This window comes from Equus asinus, chromosome 10, assembly GCF_041296235.1.
Source record: "Equus asinus isolate D_3611 breed Donkey chromosome 10, EquAss-T2T_v2, whole genome shotgun sequence".
Lineage (NCBI taxonomy): Eukaryota > Metazoa > Chordata > Mammalia > Perissodactyla > Equidae > Equus > Equus asinus.
In genome coordinates, this window is record NC_091799.1 from 49,184,906 (window position 1) to 49,192,087 (window position 7,182).

A 7,182-nucleotide genomic window follows, 5' to 3' on the forward strand; every position below is an offset into this window, starting at 1 on the left:
AAATATTACAAAAATCAATATAATTACCATACCCATCAGTTCACATAGACCCTTTTTTGTGTAGAGAGAATATTTGAGATTTACTCTCTTTGAAAATTTCAAGTACACAAAACAATATTATCAAGTATTTGCACCAGGCTCTGCATTAGATCACCAAAACTTATTAATCCTGTATACCTGAAACTTTACACCCTTTGAGCAATAGCTCCCCATTTCTCCCAACCTCTAATCCCTGGATCTACCATTCTATTTTCTGCTTTTATGAGATTGACTTTGTTAGGTTCCACATATAAGTGACATGCAATATTTGTCTTTCTGCGTCTGGCTTATTTCACTAAGCATAATGTCCTCCAGGTTCATCCATGTTGTTGGAAATGGCAAGATTTACTTCTTTAGGGCTGAATAACATTCCTCCATAATAATAGTTACATATGTATATATATATGCATATACATAATCACATATATATAATGGAAACTTAGGCTGTTTCTATATTTTAGCTATTGTGAATAATGCAACAATGAACAGGGGAGTGCAGATATTACTTCATGAGTCTAATTTCATTTTGCATGCATATTTATTCAGAAATGAGATTGATAGTTCTGTTTTTACTATATGCAGGAACCCCTATACTGTTTTCCATAGCGTCTATACCAATTTATTTCCCCACATCTTCTTCACTTTGTTAATTGTTTCCTTTTTGTGGAGTACATTTAGTTTTATACAATCCCACTTGTCTATTTTTATTTTATTGACTGTTTAAGATCATATCCAAAATATTATTGCCCCAGACCAGTGTCAAGAAGCATTTTCTCTATGTTTTCTTCTAGCAGTTTTACAGTTTCAAGTCTTACATTTAAATATTTGCTCCAATTTGAGCTGCTTTTTGTATACATTTTTATAGAAGGACCATACTTATTGCTTGATTACTGTAGCTTTGCAATTCCTTTTGAAATCAGGTAGTGTGATGCCTCCATCTTTCTTCTTCTTGCTTAAGATTGATATTTGTGGACTTTTTTGGTTCCATGTGAACTTTGGGATTTCTTTTCTGTTTCTGTGAAAAGTGTCATTGGAATTTAGATACAGATTCCCTTGAATCTGGAGAACACTTTGTGTAGTATGGACATTTTAACAAATTTAATTCTTCCAATCTATGACATGGAATTTCTTTCCATTTATTTGTATCATCAGTTTCTTTCATCAAATTTTTATATCTTTCAGTATGCAAATCTTTCACTTCATTGCTTAAATTTATTCTTAAGTATTATCTCCTTTTTGGTGCTATTGTATAGAGTATTGTTTTTGCTTTTTTGTTTTTTGAGAAAGATTAGCCCTGAGCTAACTACTGCCAGTCCTCCTATTTTTGCTGAGGAAACCTGGCCCTGAGCTAACATCTCTGCCCATCTTCCTCTACTTTATATGTGAGACGCCTACCACAGCATGGCATGCCAAACGGTGTCCACACCCGGGATCTGAACCAGTGAACGCTGGGCCGCCAAAGTGGAATGTGCAAACTTAACCGCTGTACCACCTGACCGGCCCCTATAGTATTGTTTTGCTAATGTCTTTTGGATAGTTTATTGTTAGTGTATAGAAAAACAACTGATTTATGTATGTTGATTTTGTATCCTGCAGCTTCATGGAATTTGTTTATTTCTAACAACTTTTTTGGTGGAGTCTTTAGTTTTCTGTATATAAGATTGTGTCATCTGCAAGCAGAAAAACTTTAAATTTTTCCTTTCAGATTTAAATATATTTTATTTCTTTTTATTGGCTAATTGCTTTGGCTGTGACTTCCATTTTTAATTTTATTATTTTGGGTCTTCTGTCATTTTTTTTGGTCAATTCTGGTTAATGTTTTGAGATTTTTATCTTTTAAAAATATTTCTTAGTTTCTAAAATTTTATCTATTTTATTTCTAGCCTCCAGCTATTTTATTAGTTTTAACTCTAATCTTTGTTATTTCCTTCCTATTGATAACTTTGGGCTCAGTTTGTTCTTCTTTTTCTACTCATTGATGTGTAAAGTTAGCTTTCTTGAGATCTCTCTTTTTTCTTAATGTAAGAATTCATCACTATAAACTTTCTTCTTAAAATTGCTTTTGTATATTTCAAAATTTGCATATGTTATATTTACATGTTCATTTGTCTCAAGATATATTTTGATTTTCCTTTTGATTTCTTCTCTTTTTTATTTCAAAGAACAATAGCCCTGGACTAACTACCGCCAGTCCTCCTCTTTTTGCTGAGGAAAACTGGTCCTAAGCTAACATCTGTGCCCATCTTCCTCTACTTTATAGGTGGGATGCCTATCACAGCATCGCTTGCCAAGCGGTGCCGTGTCTGCACCCAGGATCCAAACCGGCAAACCCTGGGCCACTGATGCAGAACGTGGGCACTTAATCACTGCACCACTGGGCTGGCTCCTGATTTCTTCTTTAACCCATTAATTTTCCAAGGATGTGTTCTTTAATTTTCATACATTTGTGAATTTTCCAGTTTTCTTCTTATTTTAAGTTGGTTTCTGGTTTTATACCATTGTGGTTGAAAAGTATATTTGATATGATTTCTGTATTGTTAAATTTTTTGGGATTTGATTTTTTTCTCAAAATATCATCCTAGAGAATATTTTGTATGTGCCTGAAAAGAATGTGCTTTATGGCTTTGTTGGATGGAATGTTTTCTCTATGTCTGTTAGGTCTCCTAGGTGTAAAGTGTTATTCAAGTCCATTGCTTCCTTATTGATTCTCTGCCCAGATACTCTATCCGATGTTGTAAATGAAATACTGATGTCCCCTACTATTATCGTATTGCTCTCTATTTCTGTCTTTAGTTCTTTTAATGTTTGTTTTATATATCTTGATACTCTAAAGTTTACCAAATATGTAATTGTTATGTCCTCTTGGTGAATTGACCCCTTTATCACTATACAGTGATATTCTTTTTTCTCTTGAGATGAATATGACTAAAAGTCTATATGGTCTGACATAAGTAGATGTATGCCTGCTCTCTTTTTCTTGTTGCTTATATCAAATATCTTCTTCTATCCCTTGGCATTAGGTCTATGTATGCCCTTAAAGACAATGTGAGTCTCTTGTAGGTAATATGCCACTAGATTTTTTATTTTTAAATCCATTCAGTCATATTTTGTATTGGAGAATTTAATTCATTAATATTTAAAGTAATTATTAAGTAAAGATTTACTTTCGACATTTTGTTCATTGATTTCTGACTGTTTTGTTGTCCCTTTCTTCATGTTTTGTTGTCTTTCTTTGTGATTTGAACTTGAAAACACAAAGGCATAAAGATACTTGCACCTCTATGTTCATTGCAGCATTATACACAATAGCCAAGACTTGGAAGGAACCTAGCTGCCCAACAAGGGGCGAATGGATAAAGAAGATGTGGTATGTATACATGATGGACTACTACTCAGCCATAAGAAATGATGAAATCTGGCCATTTGTGACAACATGGATGGACCTTGAGGGTATTATGCTGAGTGAAATAAGTCAGAGGGAAAAAGTCAGATACCATATGATCTCAATCATAAGTAGAAGATAAAAAGGACCAACAAACACATAGCAATGGAGATTGGATTGGTGGTTACCATAGGGGAAGAGGGCAGGGGAGAGGGCAAAAGGGGTGATTAGGCTCACATGTGCAGGGATGGACTATAATTAGTTTTTGGGCGGTGGACATGATGTACTCTACACAGAATTCAAAATATATTATGATGTACATCCAAAAATAAAGCAAGAAAGAACAAAAAAAGAAGATCCCCAAGTGATTTCTATACACAGTGATGTTGGAGAAGTTCACGTCTAGAATAGTGTTTCTCACCTCCCCACCTTTGACACTTGCGATGGATAATTATTTTTGATGGGGCCATAGTCTGCAGAGTAGGCTGTATTGCAACACCCTTGACCTCAACCCTCTAGGTGGCAGTAGCACCTCCCCAATTGTTACAACCAAAATTTCCTCCAGAGATTGCCAGATGTTCCCTGGAGGCAAAATCACCCTGGTTGAGACCCACTGACATACAGCATGACAACTGGAAACCTCTTGAGGGAGTTCTAAGCAAAACTCATCCATTACTCAGTTCATAACTTTGAACAGATCACATAATCCTACTGGGCCACATTTCTTCAAATATAAACTGAGGTTTATGAAAGTACTGATCACATAGAATGGACTTTTGTAAAAATTAAATGAGACAATCCATATAAGATCCTAAGTTCAGTTCATAGTGCATAAAAATATCTAAATATATCCTGTAACTTACAAATATTTTTAAAGAAAATAAATAAATGACAGCTCTTAGAGTTACAAGCATGAATCTGCTACTTGATTTGACACAAGCATCACGAAGCCAAGGATTATATTCCCCATGGTTTTGTAGCTCAGGAGCACACATCTCTTCCTTGTTGAAGAGGAGGACACCAATTATCCGGAAATATCAAGTGCTGTTCTCTGCCACAAGTCAATGCTAGTCGATAGGTTCCTCAGTTGCAGATTTGGAAAAAAAATATTATCTCAAAGTTAGGATAAGATGCAAGGAGTTTAGAACTCTGTCATGAGAAGGAGTAAGGCCAACTGGATTCCCTTGACTCCATACCTGGCCTCTTGGGACAGTGTATGAGCAGGAAAATTTTGTTTCTTTCCTGCACAATGCCTCACAGGCAAAGGATGTTCTCAGAGGTGGGATAACAATGGAAACAGTGCCTAGTGAACAAATACAGGAAGCTTTAAATATCTTCTCTGCTGCACTCCCTCAGTGTGGGCAACCTTGAGCTGGACAGGGCACCGTTGTTATATTTGAAATGCTAAGTATGGCAGAGGAACCCATTCTTCACTTCTCTCTGCTGTCCAGTCTGGAACAAAGCTTTTGTCTTCATCATCAACTATCCAGGGAGGAATTTGGGCTTTCACACAGACACTTTCCTCTCAGAGACTGCATCCAGGTGAGACTGAGAGACCAGTGTGTACTTCAGGGAATGTTCTGAGAGAATACAAGTGGAGAACATTTATCTGAGAACACCTGAGAGCCTAACCAGTCTATCCCAGAGCTGAGAGATTATCATACTTGTTAACTAGGTTGACTAATTAATTTATAATTAAGTTATTTAATATGTTAAAAAGAGAAATGCCTGTCGGTCTGAGCAATCAAAGGATCATTGCTGACAGTTAAGTAATGGGAATACCAGTCTAGTTGGATAAGACTGAGGAAAGAAAGGCATGCATTAAGTGCCACAATACAATTAGAACATATCTGAGGAGCTTGCAGGTAATTGGAATAGGAAAATAGATGAGTAAGTGTGGGGGTGTGAGCAGTGAACTGAGGGCATTTTTTTAGCTTTTACAATGGGCTGTATTTGAGCATGTTCTTTATTTACTAGAAGGACCCAGTCCTGTGGATGTACATATTACCTTACAAAGGCCATTCTTGAAACATACATTTTACAGTATCATCTCTCACATTGGGTATTCACATAAAAATGGTATTTGATATGCAAAAGGCATATGATAATGAGCTTTACTTTGCAATCACTTCCTTACCAAGAGGGGGGAGGCAATGGAAACATTTGACATGCAGGGAAAAAATCAGCCAAAACTCATGACCAGTGATAATCATTCATTTAGTAATGGAAATGATGTAAGCTTTTTACATATATTGAGTAAATCTGTGTACCACCTTAGAAGGATGGATACCACCATCCCCACTATTTGAGTGAGGATATTAACATCTAGAATGCATATCTTGTCTCAAGTTCAAAAAGCTTATCTGTGGTAGATTGGAGATTCAAAACGTTTTTTTAATTTCAAAGGTTTTACATTTAAAATCATTTAGAAAAGCGCTTTACCATTTCATCTTTAAAATTACCCTTCTATTGTTGTATATTGTATATTTTCTGTTGTAAATGGTGGGTTTATTCTCTTTGCTTATTTTTCTAGTGCGATGTTCCATCACTAAGGTGTCTTGACATTGTAACGATATCACTCCTTTCTCTTTTATAGACTTTTTTTTGCTGCTTTATTAGTTATTCTGAGCATTAAGGGGATATTACTGGGATTGGAAGGCTGCCAAAACCAACAAGGTTTCTCCTCATCACAATTTCTCAGGGACCTTCTGAGCTTATTATATCTTTTTACCCCTTGTGTCCTTTTATTTCCTCTCTATAAGTATTTTGAACTGCTTTGTTGTGATTCCTTAAATACAGGACACAAAATTTTCATATTAAAATGGATGTCTATGTTTATATGTCCATGTGAGGCTTATCAACTTGAATTTGAGTCCTATTTCTATATTCTTTAGGGTAAGGATAGTTTGATGTTGACAGCTTGCCTTGCATTATCCCTTTTCCATTGTTTTGTCTGGGAGTGAGAAAAGCATGTTAGAAACACTGTTCCAGGAGGCCATGGTGTGCTTTGTGTGTGTGTCTTTGAGTTTTCTGGGGCACTGCTGGTTCTCAGAGCATTGGTACCAAAGCTCATATACTCCAAAATGTGACTCTTAAAATAAAGTTGCCAGAATGTTAACCAAAAGATGGAAATAAAGAGGGGATCCATCTGTATTCATAGAATACCTTGTAAAAAATTAATAAAGTACAAGGAACAGCACTTGAAAGAGGGACTCCCTGTGACTTGAAGTTCCCTCTGTAGCAGGAAGGCCACTTGTTCCTCAACATTCTCTGATGCCATCTCTCATCACTCTCCCTCTTGCTCATTAGTCACCAAAGAAAGCTCCACACTGGCTTCCCTTTGAGTCTTCAGCATTTGAAACAAGTGTGTTGCTCAGGATCTCTGCAGTGTGCTTTCCCTTGCAGGGCACACACTTCCCCCAGACAAACTTGTGTGTCCTGCTCAGTCTTTCTTGAGGTCTCTGTTAAAATGTCACTTTGTTTTCAGGTCTTCAAGAATTCCCAGAAAAAATAACACCCCATTCACTCTCTTTTCTGCCTGCTTTATTTCCTTCACAGTACCTGTCACCAACTGACATGGCATAGGATTTTTTTTATGCCTTTATTTACAGTCTATCTCCATCACTGTCTTGTTTGGACTTTTCTTTCTCAGCACTCTATATCCTTTGCCTAGAAGATGGGCAGCACTCAAAATATCTTCCTCAAATGCATGAAAGAATTTCTCAGTAAAACTGGATAACATACACCGTCTTCAAAAATAG